This window comes from Rattus norvegicus, chromosome 2 (assembly GCF_021556685.1).
Source record: "Rattus norvegicus strain SHRSP/BbbUtx chromosome 2, alternate assembly SHRSP_T2T, whole genome shotgun sequence".
NCBI classification, from domain to species: domain Eukaryota; kingdom Metazoa; phylum Chordata; class Mammalia; order Rodentia; family Muridae; genus Rattus; species Rattus norvegicus.
The window spans coordinates 129,749,963-129,768,069 of NC_141535.1; the positions used below are offsets into that span (position 1 = coordinate 129,749,963).

The window sequence follows — 18,107 nt, forward strand, 5'->3', positions numbered from 1 at the left end:
GAGAGAGAGAGATGGGAAGAGACAGGCAGACAGACAGACAGACAGACAGAGACAAAGACAGAGACAGAAAGAGAGAGAGCTAGGGTGACCAAATAGTTTTTCTTGTATACACCAGTTTGGTTTGCACATGTCTGGTAGAGACTCAAGAATTAGCTAGATAGCTGTTGGGAGGAGCCTAGAGGAAATGCCAGCAGGTTCAAAATCTAGATCTATTATATTTAATCTTGTGAATTTTAATGCACTGCTCAGATCACTGCCTTCAGACCAAATAGCCATCAAAACATCTGTGCTGAAGAGTAATTGGGAGGATTAGGAAGATTATGTAAGAGGTATTTGGAACATAGCCTGGTACATAATTAGTTATCAACATGCATTAGCCTTTATTTTGATGCTCTTCTTCCTTCTACTCATACCTGTCTTGGCTAAAAGAAAAATTGCTCATCGTCTTAAAGCAAAAGTTTGTGACAACAGAAATCCAGAAGTATGTAAGTGTGGAAAATAAAAGATTGCTTTATATGAACTAGAAACCCTCAGAGTTCTGTCTGGAAGCTCAAAGAACCAACTCCTCCTACCAGTGATGAGAAAAATTTGATTTTTTTCTTTTGTGCCACCAGCTAGGATGTCTGGGCTTTAATCCAACTGTACATTTTATCCAATCAACTAGAACTATCATAAGAGCTATTCCAGGAAAAAGACAAGCCACTCTCACCCGTTCCTCATAGGGAAGGTACTCTTAAAAGACATTAGAAGGCTGGGTGTACAATCAGTCAAAACTGCCCAGTATGCACATGTCCAAACTGAAGAATCAGGGGCAGGAGACATAGTTTAGTCAATAAAAATGAAGACCTGTATTTAGTCCCCAAGAACCCATATAATTAAATGTGACACATTCTTTTGCTTTTAATGGTTAGGGGACAGATTAGTGGCTCACTGGAATTAGCCTAGTCTAACTTGCAAGATCTTGGACAATGAAGACTCTGTCTTAAAAATCAAGGTAGATTGTACCTGAGGAGCAACAGCCAGGTGGTGCTCTGCTCTACACACAAGCATGCATGTGCACGCACACGCACTCTCGCTCCCATTTGTGCTGGATTAAATAGAAACAGGCTCATAGGCTCGCAGATTTGATTACTTGGTTATGAGGGAGTGGTATTATTAGGGAGTGTGGTCTTGTTGGAGGTGTGTCACTGGGGGTGGGCATTGAGATTTCAAATGCTCAAGCCAGGCTCAGTGTCTCTCTCGTCCTACTGCCTGCAAGCCCAGATGTAGAATTCTTGGCCTTCTCTAGCACTATCTGCCTGCATGTATCTCTGAGCCTACAAGCCTGCTCCAATTAAATACTTTTCTTTTTAAGAGTTGCCATGGTCTTCACATCAATTGAAAAAGTAAGACACCATTATTATTAGTTTTATCTTGTTACTGAAAAAAAGAATCATAACTTACTTTATAAGTGCTAGGTTCTGCAGCACCTTTCCATGGGAAAAAAATCTACTTATAATTTTCAAGGTGCCAACCACTCAGCTTACAGCTTAAGAGAACTTTGTGTCCATATTTCAGGATGTAATTCCATAATCTATCTTTTCTCTCAATTCTAGACATTAACATATAGTCAGGTAAACATTGATGATATAATTTATACTAGACTAACCATAATCTCTTTGCAGGAACTAAGTTTTAATTAGTTAGATCAAATAAAGCCCCAGCACTGAAGTAAATCAATTATGTAAAATAGAGGCACAATTATTAAGAAAAAACATGCAAACAAGGCGAGGAATACTGTTGAGTACGTAAAAAAAAAAAGATAGATCTTTTTCAGACTTGGTCTTGCTCAACAGAGCAAGTATAAATGAAACTTAAATTAGGTCATTTCTGGTAAATTCCCAAAATTAAATAAACTTAAGAGTTTATCTATTCACCAGCAACCAAGTAAAGTTGTTAAGGCACAGAACAAGGTAAAATGAAAATGGAAAGACTGTAAGCATGACGAAAGATTTGTGTTTCTATTCTGTTCTCTCTGAAAAAGCTTGCCTCTAACACTGAATCATCAGAGCACTAATGAGCATCCTATGCAATGTTTCCCATTACATGGGTGGCTATAGTTGTTCTTTTGATAGTTATATAAAAGCAAAACTTGGTCTTGCCCTGTAAGAAGAACAGCATGACTTTCAATCCTTACCTGAGACAAAATATGGAATCAGGAGAGAAGCTGATGGAAAAATAAGTTTATTTGATGCTATTGCATTTTATATTTACTCTCTGGATATGTTGGATGCTTGTGCTCTACATGTCAATGCCTGGAGATCTTTGACCACATGGAACACAAACATGGGTCTTAAGTAGGTTGATGAGGATACGTCCTTCAACCTAGTCTAGGGTAAGAGACCCTCTTCTTAAAAAACTATATCTGTGTCTCTGTGCTACTTCATGTTCCATGTAAGAAATCCTAATTTAAAAATGTTCTGTGGAATAAAACTTAAGTGTTTTGGCAAGACCATTGACTTCTAAACTGATATCATATTGCCCAAAACATTTGAATACACAGTGAGATTGGAATGATAGTTCACTGGTTGAGAGTCTGCATTACTCTTGCAGAGGGCCTGAGATCAATTCCCAGGAGCAGTCATCATGGGCTATTCATACACCCCTATAACTCCAGCAGGAAACCCAATGTCCTCCTCTGTCTTATATAAATATGCATACTCATGTGTATCTACCCAGACACACAAATAAAAGTACTAAAAACAAAAGGAAATATATTTCTAAAGTATATTTAACAAAATTAAAATGATTTTTTGGTTTTATGGCTTATGACATTTACAGTTTATGAAGAATGATGACTATAAAATTCAAAAGGATTGAAAGCATTAATAATATATTTTAACTAAGCTAATCAAAAATATAAAATTAAATTTATATCAGAGTACGTAGAAACTTTGGCTTGAAATGGTGCCTCTTATTTTATAGCCTATATTAATGATGACATTTTAATTTTAAACTAAAATATTAGCTTAGATAAAATGTTCATAGTCAACCTTAAAGTAATAAAACACTTTCTTAAAAGAATAAAATGTACCTAATTTAATTTCATATTTAAGGTAGGGAACCTTCGAGTCATAAAACTAATTTTATGAGGGAACTTTCCCCAGTGCACATATATAACTCACACTGATAAGTAGAGTAGAAGGTACATTTTAGAAATGTTTACCTTAAGCAATGAATATCCTAGTAAGATCACCAGTGGAAGGGGAAGCCCTTGGTCCTGCTAAGACTGAACCCCCAGTGAACGTGATTGTTGGGGGGAGGGCGGCAATGGGGGGAGGATGGGGAGGGGAACACCCACAAAGAATGGGAGGGGGAGAGGTTAGGGGGATATTCGCCCGGAAACCGGGAAAGGGAATAACACTCGAAATGTAAATAAAAAATACTCAAGTTAATTAAAAAAAATAATAAAAAAAGAAATGTTTACCTTAAAGATGTATACATACTTTAAAAAGCCAATATGATTGTTAGGATCAAATTTGACAACAACAACAACAACAACAAAATGATTATTAACAGAGAGTTCTCAGACTTCAAAAATGCATTAATCAGGAGCTAGTCAGAGCAGAAAGTTTTTTTTTTATTGTTTTGTTTTGTGTTAGCTTTTTGTTTTGTTCCAGGTTTTTGCTTGTTTTGTTTTACTCTAAGATATGTCATTTATTGAACTATTTCATGGAGACTTGGATTTGGTAGCTAAATGTCATGCATATCTTTTCAGTAGTAGTAATGTGTCTTTCAAAAAGAATAATCACATTTTTAAAGATAATTTCAGTTATTTATCATGTACACTATCACTCACACCCTATCCTACTCCCTTTCCATCACAAATTTCTCTCTCATCTTCATGTACAACCATTTCGGTTTGAGACACATTCAGGTTAGGAGACCTATCTGTGTGCCTATGCATTTGGATCTATTATTGGAACCTGGTAGAATCAGCAGTGGGTATAGAACTAAAACCAATGATTCTCTCTCTCTCTCTCTCTCTCTCTCTCTCTCTCTCTCTCTCTCTCTCTCTCTCTCTCAAAATCTATTAGTAGCTCATATTTCAGAGAAAAATGGATAGGTATCATGAGCCTCTCTTGTTTTCTTGACTAATTTTTCATAGGGATGGTCTCTACCAAAGACAACTAGGATAGGCAACTAGAATTGATATGGCCTAATAGTATAATGGATGCATTGAGTTTAGACAATGGCATCGAATAGGCCATGGTTTAAGCACATTCTCTATCTCCTCAGATGGGAGGGTAAAAATATTTTGTTTAGGAGTGGGCCCATGACGATCACCTGTTCTCTGAATCTGGAGCCCATTTGAGACCCTTACCCCATGCCAACCCCCACCCCCACACACCATTCCTTATAACAATGGCTTCTATGTAAGAAAGGTTTCTATGATTCATTCAGGAAGCAGCTTTTATCTGTTAGTACAAGAATAGATATTTAGAAGATAATCTGCATGTCCCTTTACAAAGCTCTAGGTTTATTTCCAATTTTCCTATAGGAAGGCTCCTTTTTTTTTTGTTTGTTTGTTTTTAATCTCCCAGTTTTTTTCTTCAGTATGTTAGCTTGCAAAACTCAGACTAGGAGGGAAAAAAGAATGGCCTCCTAAATGCACTGAATACAAACTCCAGTTTTGTTTTTCTTCATTTAAAAGGGAACACAATGGGACTGACCGTATATTCCTATTCTGAAGGTCCAGCATTGTTCATATAGGCAAAGCCAATGCCAGATTTAACTAAATCCTTTTAAAGTATGCCAGTCATGTTCTTACCCACAGTTCACCATTGCTCAGAGATCACAGGTTGATTTAACGGAATCACTGAAAATAAAATCCATAAAATGTAAACCACTCATTATTAAGAAAAATGTTTATTTTTTATTGATTCTTTATGATTTTCACATTATACAGTCATCCCGAATGCCCCTCATTTCCTATGCCCTCTGTATCTGCCCTCTGTCCTTGCAACCTCTCCCCCAAAAGAAAACAAAGAATATAGATAAATTATAAATGTTAACTAATTAATAATAATTATGATGAAGATGACAACAGCAACAACAGCAATCTCTCCATGGAGGTCATGGTGTGTCACGGAGTATCTCACATTATGCCCTTTTGTCCAAACAGCTTTACTTGCTAATGATCACTGCAGGGAGTCATTGTCTGGTTTGAGGCCTCTTGCTTTAATTTGCTTGTTTGCTTGTTTGTTTGTTTGTTGTTATTTGTTTTCACTGAAAAACATCAGCTATGTAAAGTACGACATACATTTTCCACAAGACATTTGAAGTAGTGCGTTTCACCAGGGTGAGAAGCAGCAGTGATGCATCTATGAGCCTTTTCTGTGACTTTCAGTTGTTCAGAGGCCATAAGAGTTGGAAACTCGGTATTTCCGTGGGCTGGTTGTCAGGATCCCCGGCATGTAGCCAGTATGAGTATCATAACACTTTCATTTAGCTGAGGACTCAAAGGCCTTTTCTTGTTACAGTTTTGGTGCCACAGCAGAAACTGTTCCCAGCACAAATCTTTTCTTCTCAGAAAACCAATGTTTCATTTTTTTTTCTTTTTAGCTTCAGGTCATTCCAGAGAGCAGGACACTGAAAATAAGAATTATAGAGAGAGTGAGGGAGTGAGGGGGAAAAAGAGAGTGTAGGAGAAAGAGATGACTTGACTTCGGTAGCAAGTCCTGAAGTCAGGACAGACGTCTCACCTTTGCTCTTAATAGTCTCCCAGCGAAGAAACGCGAAATAGACAAATGAGTGAGCGACCTGTGGTTTGGCACATATAATCCTGATTATAAATTACTGAGTGGTGAACATTTGCTCTGTACTATCCATGTTCCATGTTCAATAGTCGGTACCATAAAAATAACTAATTTGTAACTTAAGTTAGATAATTTATATGAAATATAACTGAAATATAACAGGCAAGCAAGCTAGCTTAGTAAATTAAAAGTTTTTTTTAATTCTTCCAGATCTAGTGATATACAAAGTCTGCATAAATTATTGCTTCCATAAATATAAGCAAATTCCTTTGAACTAAATTATAGCATTGATGCTACAAATCCGTTTCATTTCATAGAGTCATAAATGTAAAGTCATGTTTTCCACCACCTAAGTAATAATTTTCTTACTTTGTAATTACTAGGGCTGGAATTTTCTTTTTTGTCAGGATAAAACCACATCAATACAATGTATAAGGAAAATTTTCCTCCAAACAACTATGTTGCTATTAATTACTTTTGACAGTAATAATACATGATTTTCACTAAAAAAAAATGAAATCAGACTTAGCTTAAAGTAACTCTGAAATTACTTTCATTAGTTCCATATTACATATCCTTAATTTAATATCATTTTCAGAAATTCCCTTGCCTTTTATGTATTTCTGAATTTATTCTAATAAATAATTATTTAAGTTTAGGAATAAAGAAAATACATATTTCCGATAACTATTTTCTTGCTTCCAAAAAAATTCAGTATGAAAAGCAAACCTCTAAAAATATTTAAGACATAATTTTTATCAATTAGTTAATGCTCCAAAATTATTGATAAGTGCCAAATGTTCTGAATTCAAACTAGTTGCATAATTACTGACATTTTATAATAATTATTTCCATTTTTATTATTCAAGCACATTTAGAAAAGAATGTTCATTAGTTTGTTGAGTTTCTTAGTTTCTTTCCTGTCACTGTGATATGACACTATGACCAAAGAAATTTATAAAAGAAAGCATTTTGACCAAGGCGAAGGTCTTATGTAAATCCAAACACTTCCTCTGGCTTTTAACCGAGAAGGCATTTCGAAGTGTTGATCACTCAGTCTGACGCTCCCTGCAAAGTCATATGGAGATTATAGCTGTTCAGTCACCACACAAATCACATCACTGCCAAACTTCCCTCCTCCAGACACGGAGCACTGACCTTCGGGCAGCTGCTGGTGCAAGGGCAGAGCCACGCATGTGTCTGTGTCTCAACTCCTCAATGGCAATTCTAATTGACGGCAGTGATGCCCACTGGTGACAGTTGAAGAAACCTGACAGCTGCAGGCCCTGTTGTTGCAGGCAAAAAGCCACTGTTGAGGGGATCTTAGATGAGTCTATTAAGTAGTTTTACTAGCTCAGCTGGTCAAGTTCCTTTAGCTCATTTGGCACGAGCTGGGGCCTGAGACACTAAATCAGCTTTAAAAGAACGTTCCTATCATCGGACTTGTCTATGTGCACCATGCTAAAACTAAGTCTCTTTTAGAAACGGAACTGAACCCTCTGGGCTGCAATAGTTGAATCACAAGAGTAATTTTTTTTCTTCTCTGTGTGTTTGTTAAGTTTTCTTTTCTATTGTTAGCCCTATTTGCCCTTCTATACAAAGTACACGAAAATCTTAAGAACTCAAGGTTAGGTAACATATAAGAGAACCATTGATGAATAATCTAATATAATGTGTCCTGAGCTTTTCAGTGCTGTCAAAGACAAAACTAAATTATTCATAGAAGGGCTGGAGAGATGCCTCAGTGATTAATAGCATGTATTGCTCTTGCAGGGAATATAGGTTTGCCTCCCAGCATCAACATCACGATCACTACTACCTGTACCTCCTCCTTCGGGAAACAGGATCCTCCTTCTGGCCTCCACAGGAGGCCATTTGATACATTTGATACACCTACAGACATATGTGTATGTATACACAATTAAAATCTGTACAAGTATAACCATGCATGAATAATAATAAATGAGACTTAAAGATACAGATCCAGTCACAAGGAAAGGCTAGGGCAGGATGATTACTCAGAACATGAGGCTAACCTGCTCTACACTGGGAGGAAAAGGAGCATGAGGAAGAAAGTGGGAGTAGGGGCAGGGGGAGGAGGAGGTTAGCTAACATAGTGACCCCCCCAGGCAATCTAACAAAGTGTGAATGTCCTTTACTGTTGCATTTTGTCAAACTACCCCATAAATATGTGAAGAAGCTCATGCAACTGGGTCTTTGAGAATAAGAAAAGTTCAAGACTCTCAAATTAACCTAACATTCAGAGTCAACTGCTCAGTGTGATTATGATTCTTAATGCTGCTGTAGGCTGAACTTCATGTTTCTATCTATTTACACATTTTCTTCATCTAGTGACATAAATGATCCTTCAAAGGCAGTCACAAAACCAAATCTAAACGTAAGTCCCTAGGTCCTTATTTTAATACAGACAAACAATTGACAGGGGCACAAAACATCAAGTTTATAACAAAGCAAATGTGCAATTAAAGCAAGTTAATTGACTTTTTCTCCTACTTTGAATACTTGTCAGAATAGGCTGTGTGTTAACTGCCTTTTATATATTCAGGTCCTTAAATGTAGGACAGCCTAAGTGTTGGGTCACTAATAATTCACTGCTAAATGAAGAAATGGAGACCAAATGACATTTAATTGTGGCAAAGCATTCTTACCATTTCTGGACTTAATTGGAAAGTAAAATTGACAAAATTAAATTTGGATGGTGCATTGAGACCAACAGAAATAAAATAGCTTATCTAGCTTCACAAGGATGCCCTTATAAGCGAATTTAATTGCTTGTTTTATCTAATTAGAAAGCCTCTAAATAGCATAAAGATTGTTAAGTTTTCTTCATTCATCAGACTTTAACATTGTCAAAGTATTATAAACTACAAGTACTTTCTGAACATATTTCTGTTTAAGATAAGTGATACTTTTTCATTAAAATATTCCTTGTAAATATCACCAATGGTATGAATTCATTTTTTCACATCTAAATCTTGTTATCTAGCTAATCTTGAAAGTAAGGCACTGATAATACTTCTTCTCCATAGGGAAAGCAGAGAAGCCACAGAAGACACTGATAGAGCTTGATAAAAGGATAACTCAAATCCCTTTACAATCTGTAACTGCATAGGATAGCATTCTAAAGAATCAAATTGTCCCTTCCTGTGTCTTTTTGTTTGTTTGTTCAGTGCAACAATTTCAAAGACGTCTGCATGACTCTTTGATTTAGGTGTTTTATTGTTACTGTGATTAACTATCTGATAGAAAACAAATGTAGAGAGTAAGGATTATTTAGCTCACAGTTCAGCGGAATTCAGTCATCCTGGGCAGGAAGCATAAATAGGAAAAAATGGTCTGATGCTCAGGAGGAAAAGAGAAAGAAGAATGGAGAGTACACCCTTTCTTCTTTACCCCCACTTTTCTCAGTCCAAGATCCCAGCCCATGTGGTAATATGCCAACATTAATAGTATATCATGTTCCCTCATGTAAGCCTCTTTGGAAACACTATTGTTTAATGCACCAAAGGCATACCAAACCAGGGCTCTAGGTGTTTCTTAGTTCATCAGGTACCATTTGCCTCAGGCACACTGTGTAGATGCTAGAGAGTATAAGTTATATGAGTCTGGCTGTTATTTAAAATGAAAAGTTGGTATAAAGTATAGGTAGCTGCTTGGACTGTGTTCAGAAGCACCATTTCCCTCATAAAAGCTGTGTCAGCTCTACAGTCCCTGGGTATTTGTGATGGAGGTCAAGAAGCAAAAGATGCTAGCAGATTGTGATATGTGTTTGAAGACCACGTTGTTTGTGACTCTAACTGCTAAACTGATTAATTACTAAAATTTAAACACCAAAATGAGTTTATTAAATTTGGCTTAACAGAGCAATTAGGATCCAGAAAGGAATACAGGCAATGAATAGAATAAGATGCCAAGAAATTATATGTGTGGAGAATTCCTGCATGTATTTGAATCATGGCTATGGCTTGAACCTCATATGCCTATAGTTTAACTATAATTGACTGCAATGGATCTCAATAGAAAGTCCTCAATGAACACTTTATGCTTATTTTTCCTTGTCCCATGTTCTCAGTTTGTGATCTCTGCTGCTCCCATGTTTCCCATGACTCAGCTGCCCATGTAACTTCAACTACAAGCATTTACCAATTCACCCAGATAACGTTTTACTCTAAATAACAAAAGTATACAAATCAACTACAGTAAGACAGCAAACTTTACTTATTTAATGCAAATGGCAAGAATTAGTAATTATAAAGACATTTAGTTGTATTGCTACAGTCTGCATTCACCCCAAAACAATAGGTCAGCATTGACAAATATTTCACTTTTCTGTGAGTACACAGTGACATATAGAACTAAAGGACACTAGCCATTGGCTGGAACACATTTTTAAGTGGATCTTCAGAAAGGTCTGTTGTCTTAGTTATTGTTCTTTTGCTGTGAAGAGACAAGACATGGCCAAGACAACATTTAATGGGGCTTGCTTACAGCTTCAGAGGCTTATCGTCTTGGTGTCTACTACCAGAATATACCATGTGGATATAATTGGTGGTGAGTATGGCTGCACGAACTCTGTTGTTACTGTTGCTGCAACCATGTTCCCTGACATCGGAGCCCAGCCTCTCCCTCCTCCAACATACAAGAACCCAAACTTCTACAATTATTCAATGTGTAAATACCAGATTGTTACTGCCCAGGCATCTAGAATCCTGGATTGAAGAGCCACCAGTTTCTCACACAACCATTATTGGATTACTCAGCTTGGATTGTGTAAGCCAATTTAGTTAGTCCTTGTGGACATGTGTATTAATTTATGCATGCAAATTCCCTACTCTATTTACTTGCTAATACCTTAATCTATGCAAGTAGAAATACCCTAATCATTGCAAGTATGTTGAGTTTCATGGTAATGTAATGTTGATAAGTAAGTGATAATTCTGTAGTTTATCTTAAATTTGGGTATCCATTTACCAATTCAGAGGCTTGAGTTCTTACATTAGGAAACTATTAAGTAAAATATCTAGAAAAAAAGCCATTTCACGGGGTTGGGGATTTAGCTCAGTGGTAGAGCGCTTGCCTAGCAAGCGCAAGGCCCTGGGTTCGGTCCCCAGCTCTGAAAAAAAGAAAAAAGAAAAAAAAAGCCATTTCACAAACACAAAGGACCAGTTATTCAAGATGAAGAACAAATCTAACAAAATTTCTCTTAAACTACCTCATAGAAGCTCAACACATTAACTCACATAGAAAAGGTGATCATTTTTCCATTTCTTTTTTTTTTTGGGGGGGGTGGGGTTGTATCCTAAAATTCTTCTCCTTTCCTTTGTTTAAAAGTATATAAAAACAGACTGTTATAGTCTTATTTAACATGTGAATTTTATAGTTTAATATAAATGTACTTTTAATATTCAAATAGTAAAAAAGTGAACTAGGTTATTAACTATTTTATTTGATAATTATGTCTGCTTACATAGGGAAGAAACAGAGTAGCCCTCCAAGAAGCTACACTGAATGAGCATTATAAGAAAATAATTAAATGAAAATTCTAATTATGAAGAATCAACTCCTGCATAAAGTTAAAAGAAACACCCTGAACACATCCACCTCTATGTCTGTGATAGCTACTCTTGGTTGCCAACTCAATTACATTTAGAATGAACTACAATCCAAAAATAGAGGGGACCTTTGAGTTAGGAACATACATATCTAATCTGGGCAACACCAACTCTTGGAAGGGGAAAAACAGACAATAAAGAAGGAAGTATTTCTCTTTGCCTACCTATTCTTGCCTTGTTAACAAATCCATTGCTTCAGTAGCATCAGTGATTACTCGTTTGGGATTCTATCATCTATTGAAGACCAACAGAAACATCTAACCTCATGGACTGAGAAACTTCTGGATTCTTGGATGTTCTATTCCTAGAAACCCATTGCTGGATTAGTTGGACAATAGCCTATAAGTCAATATAAGTTACCCTAATAAATATATATATATATATATATATATATATATATATCAGTCAATTACAGACAATTAGTCAATGCTGCTTTTTCATTTTCAGTAAGGGCAGGCAAGGACTATCAGGAAGCATGGCGTCTGGTATTCCCTAAGCAACACTTTGTGGATTGAATTAACATAAAGAAATTGGATTCTATAACATTCTTACAGCAAATGATTTTAAAATTGCTCATTAAAAAGTTATTAATTGAGATTAATTGATGTTTAATAGTTTTAATTTATCATTTTTGCAATATCATCTTATTTAATTTTTCTAACTTGGCACTTTAGGGAGAATGGTCACATGTTTAAACATAATTAACAGACTAAGCTATGAAATATAAACATTGGTTAATTAAACTTCCTCATTATCATTGACAGATGTATCTCAATGTAATGATAAAAAGGGAAAAACTTATTTGGCCTTTATTCATGAAAATTGAGCTGGAATAAAATAATTATTTTCCAGGTGTGAAATTAATTTCCAGGTTTACTTCTTTGTTGAAGTGCTGTGTATGTCAAACTATGAATGAATCCAACTTATAAAAATCCTATATCTGGAAGCAACACCTCACACTGCACCATTATCTTTTTAATTTAATCTCAAATGAACCCCTAAAGAATGCACTTGTGAAGGAAAGAATGGGAATTTTCTTATGGTAAGGGATGCTGAGCCTGGAACTTGGGTGGGAATGAATAAAGGGAGAGATAATGAAGAACAGAAGGCCTGGTTGTTGAAGAACTAATTGCCCTGGGTGAGGAATGCACATATGCTAAGGATGATCAAGGGTATGACGAACAAGATGGTTCGTAGGAAAAGGAAAAGATAAAACTGCAGAGAAAAGATCTCTAGAAGACTTTTGCTCTCTTTGGCCATAATCAAGTAAATTTTGGTCAAAGAGATATAAGCTTAGATGGTTTCATATTAATCTCACAGATGGAAAAGATTTAAACACCACTGGCTTTTTTAAATGCCTGTATTCTGTCCTCTGGCAGGATCATGTCCTATTCTGCAGTCTTGCAGAAACAAAATTTATCTGGAACTCAAGCCGGTTTAGGAGAAGCATACCCCATCTACAACCCCTCAAAATAACACAATCAAGGAATGTAAGCTTTTAAGACAGGAATAGCTAAGTATAAATAAAAAAAATCAATATCCCAAACGATATGCCTAAGAAATCATCTTTGGAATTTCTTTCTACAACTTAGTTTTTTCTAAAATTAATTGATTGATTTATTTACTTCCCATCACTACATACGTGTTTCCACTGCCACCACCCCTTATCTTCTAGTCATGCCCACCCCAGCCATTTTTCCTCTCTCTTCAGAAAAGGAAGGTCTCCTATGGATTGGAACTAGTCTTAGCATATCAAGTTACAGTAAGACTAGACATATTTTCTATTTAGGCTAGACAAGACAGCCCGGTAGTAGGAAAGGATCTCAAAGGCCAGAAACAGAGTCAGAAACCCCCTGCTCCTGCCGTTAGTTTCACAGGAAGAGCAAGCTACAGAACCTATTGCATAGGTGCAGAGGACCTAGGTCAGTCCCATTGGCAGTTGTCAGTTCAGACTCTGCAAAGCCCTATGGACCCAGGTTAGTTGATTCTGTAAGTTTTCTTGTGATGTCCTTGACTCCTCAACTCCTTCTATCCTTCTTTCCTCTCTTCTGCAGGATTTCCTAAGCTCCATTTAAATGTAAGATTATTTGGATTTTAAGCCAATAAGAGTCAAGGATTGGTGTGACTGTAGTGCTTCAAAGCACCAGGCTTGCATTCTGTGAATTACCTCTGTCAAATGATATCTTTTGCAAATCTTATTGCCTTGTTCTGATCATCTTTCTAAACTATTGGCATCTTGGCATTGTTTTGTTAATTTAGAAAAGTGAACTAACACAGCTGCTAGGGTTCGTCTGCTTCCACTGTATTAGGGACATAAAGTGTTAAGGGTTTTAATCTCTAAGACATGCCAGTTCTCCTTTTGCTTTAATCAACTGCAGATTTCAGCATGCAGTGAATAATTTTCTGTGTGAGTTCACGGTACTGAACTGTTTCTGTGTCTCTTTTTACGTACGTTAACCTCATCGTTTATAAGTAATGTGAATTAGGTTTATCTTTTCCCAAGTTTCAGAACCTCTAAGACTAATGAAGCAGTAAAAGAATGAACAACTCATGAGAAGATAACCTTGTCAAAAATACCATTCATGAGGTCATGGCACTTTATTGTAAATATCCTGGTTAACAGAATTTTCCACATTGTCTATGGTTCATTTTTACTCTAAAAGTCAGAAATATATGTGAATGTATATTTACACCAAACACTTAGTAATCAAGCCATGCAAAACAGTCAGAATTAGTCATTAACATTTCAAGCAGAAAACAATAATCTTGATTTCTGTAATTTGTATTTATTTAGTACAGTCGACATAATGATCATTAAATTAAAGATTGGATTGCATTTTCTATTTAAAATCAGGCCAGTACAGTGATGTTCATATAGGGTAAACGAAGCTATTGACAATTCAAGGTAAATATCAGAAAATATTTCAGAATGGCAAGACATGACTTTTCTTATACAACATGAGCTACAGTCAGCTTTCAGAAATAAGAAATGGAAAATATATTGCCTGGAAAACTGCCCAACTCTTTGGCTTGTCTTTGGTTTAAATAATCAATCAGTGTTTGAGCACAAAGATAGAAAATAACAAAACATCAAAATTACAGAAACAGGAAAAAAAACTAATGGAGGTATAGGTGTCATCTTCTCTCCTGGTTTCTCCAATTAGTGTGTCTGATACATTAGCCCCTCAGAGCAGGGAAACTGCAGCAGATCTTAGTGGTCACAGTACAAGTGCAAATCCTTCCGGAATTATTCATGCTGGACCTCAAGAGGAATCACCTTAAGGACATTTTCTCTTATTTCATCTATAGCTTTTATGAGGAATTTAAATGCTTTCAAAAGCTCAAATGTTTTAGTAATTATGAACTAGGTCATTTCAAATGAACAATAATGCAAAATTGTAATTTTGAAAACAAGTTTCATACTTGTTTTGTCTCAGGGAGGTAACAAAATGGAAATAGGAGCAAGTTAATGAAGTCTAGATATGTATACATGAACACAGCTTTCTTCATTTTAACGCCAAAGGCCAAACTTTGTAGTTCTTCACCTTGTCGATGATAACTGACTTATTTCTGTTGATAGAAAAAGCAAAAGGTGGCAGATCTATAATAAACAATTCAGTTGAAAGATGAAATCTGGATCTCTACAAGTTGTTTGCCTTGGAACTCTCAAAGTTAGGACTCCTGACACATAAAGAAATAAAATTAATTCAATGCCTACTGATCATTGTATCATACATATTGTTTTATCTAATCTCTTTGACAATCATTTTTAAAGGATAAATAATTTTCAGCTGGGGAAACTAAGGATCCAAATGCCTAGAGAAATTATGCAAGATTGTACAACACATCAAAGAACTTTCATTTTTTAACCTAGATTTATTTTCTCATTTATACATCTTATGGAGAAGTTCAACAACTCTTCTGGGTAAATATGTCTCTAATAATCTTTGGAATTTCATGTGTCTATGTATTCTCTAAGGTAAATCATTTACTCTTTTTATGTCTCATTTCCCATTCCACAAGATGTAGATATTTCTAATATTCTTCATCCAATGTTAAACAATAAACATGGAAATATTTTATGAATTATAAATTCATATAAATAATAAATGTGGATATCAAATATTGGTTCCATGATTGTATTTATTTCTTTTTGTAAGGTAGGGTTTCTTTGTGTAGCCTTGCCTATCCTGAAAATAGATTTGTAGACCAGGTTCTGTGATTTCATATTAGCAAGAGTAAATATTTATAGTTTAAGTGAAAGCTAAAATTTAACTGAAATAATCTGCAAAACACTTCTCCATAGAAATGGGTAAAGGTCAGGGACAAAGGTAAAAATAAAACTATATATGATTTCATGGATATAGAAAAAGCAGAAGGTGGCATATCTATAATAAACAAAAAAAGAACAGAAGGACCAGGAAAAGTGCTGGGAGATTGTATCTTCTGGACATTGCAGGGATCCTGTACCATGAACTCCCAATAGATAACTTTAAGCAGGAGCCTCTTGGTGAGCTTCTCATGTTTTGCTGGTCAGCTGTAAACCCATATGCATACAGGCATCACTAACTAGACACAGTATATTGTGTATATATCTCTATATACAGATAGATATATAGATATATAGATTTAAAGAGGCCATAAATTTGAGTATGGAATGTAGATGGTATGAGACATAGAAGGATAGAAGGAGCAGAAGGAGACTGATAGGGATGAGTACAATCAAAATGCATTATATTAATATAAAAATTAAATTTGTAAAATTTCTATAAATATATGGTTGTTTCTTTAAGTGAAATTTTCAGTAATATAAACAATATATTTCAAATTTACATACATTATAGCATACTATTATAAGAAAATAATTAAATTTCTACATTACCAAAATTAACAGTGTTTGCTATTAACTATATTTAATGACCTCAATCAAATAAATTTCATATTTATGGTTAAGATATCAAATTAAAGTTTTATTGCTCATTTGAGATAAAGTTTGTCTACTGGAGCCAACATTGTAAAGCCTCCTTCCAGAGTAACAAAGGCTCATAATTGTTACGGAGAAAATGGCTAAGGTTGAGGGCAGAAAACATTTATAGTGAATGAATCCACACATTAATAATTTAGATTTATAGTAAGGAATTAGTCTTTGTTTTGCTATTTATATGGACTAGAATTCTTAAAGAATTTATTTTATACCATAAACAATTAATTATATATTAATGACTACTTACTAAGGAATTAAAGTAACATAAACCACAAAGAATTTGAAGTATCATTATCAGGCATTCCAGAAGTATTAGAAGTTTTTATTCAGAAGGTAGAAGATTTAAAAAGGACTTCTATATGATACAGAATGTTCTGGGTAAAATGATTTTATGTGTGTTTAGATGCATGTTTCTGAAAACAATTAACAGTGATAAAGAAAGATAATGGAGTGTGGGTATATCAGTGTTCTAAAAGTAATGAGGTTAGGTACAGGTACCCCACACTCCCGGCACCACCCTGACCTGACGGGACCAGATCAACAGTTCTCTGCACCCAAATCCCATGATGGGGAGTGCTAAACCTTCAGAAGGGCAGACACACTTGAGAAGACAGAAGAGACTACACTCTGCCCACATTTCTAACTCCAGAGGAAAACACCTAACGCCATCTGGGACCCCGGTGCACGGGGGCTCCCAGAAAAGGCTGAGCAGGCTCTCCTGGTTGCTGCCCTCACCAAGAGCTCAAAAGCAACACCCCACGAGCAAACTTGAGCCTCAGAACCACAGGTAAGACAAACTTTTCTGCTCCAAGCGACCTGCCCGGTGGACTCAGGACACAGGCCCACAGGAACAGCTGAAGACCAGTAGACAGGAAAGACTACACGCCCGAAAGCAGAACACTCTGTTCCCATAACTGGCTGAAAGAAAACAGGAAAACAGGTCTACAGCACTCCTGACACACAGGCCTATAAGACGGTCTAGCCACTGTCAGAAATAGCAGCACAAAGTAAAACCAGAGACAACCTGATTATGAGAGGCAAGCACAGGAAACCAAGCAACAGAAACCAAGACTACATGGCATCATTGAACCCCAGTTCTCCCACCAAAGCAAACACTGAATATCCAAACACACGAGAAAAGCAAGATCTAGATTTAAAACCATATTTGATCATGATGCTGGAAGACTTCAAGAAAGACATGAAGAACTCCCTTAGAGAAATGCAAGAAAACATAAATAAACAACAGAAGCCTATAGAGAGGATTAACAAAAATCCTGGAAAGAATTCGAGGAAAACACAATCAAACAGTTGAAGCAATAAAGAAAGAACAAAGGGAAACAACCCTGGATATAGAAAACCAAAGGAAGATACAAGGAGCCATAGATACAAGCATCACCAACAGAATACAAGAGAAAGAATAGAGAATCTCAGGAGCAGAAGATTCCATAGAAAACATCGACACAACTGTCAAAGATAATGTAAAGTGGAAAAAGCTACTGGTCCAAAAAATACAGGAAATCCAGGACTCAATGAGAAGATCAAACCTAAGGATAATAGGTATGAAAAAAAGTGAAGACTCCCACCTCAAAGACCAGTAAATATCTTCAACAAATGATAGAAGAAAATTTCCCTAACCTAAAAAAAACGATGCCCATAAACATACAAGAAGCCTACAGAACTCCAAATAGATTG

General features: G+C 35.9%; 1 long non-coding RNA gene across 10 annotated transcripts in view; it reads right to left on the reverse strand.

Annotated features, from left to right (window-relative positions):
• Positions 1-4,889: 4,889 nt before the first annotated feature.
• Positions 4,890-18,107, reverse strand: part of LOC120100812 (uncharacterized) — a 122,928-nt gene continuing 109,710 nt past the window's right edge. For 5 of the 10 annotated variants that reach the window (XR_015671620.1, XR_015671613.1, XR_015671621.1 and 2 more), the window contains exon 7: positions 4,890-5,631. This is a non-coding gene — a long non-coding RNA (uncharacterized LOC120100812). Of the gene's footprint in view, positions 5,632-14,014; positions 15,002-18,107 lie in introns of those variants that run through there. The other 5 variants (XR_015671612.1, XR_015671611.1, XR_015671617.1 and 2 more) reach the window with 1 other exon arrangement.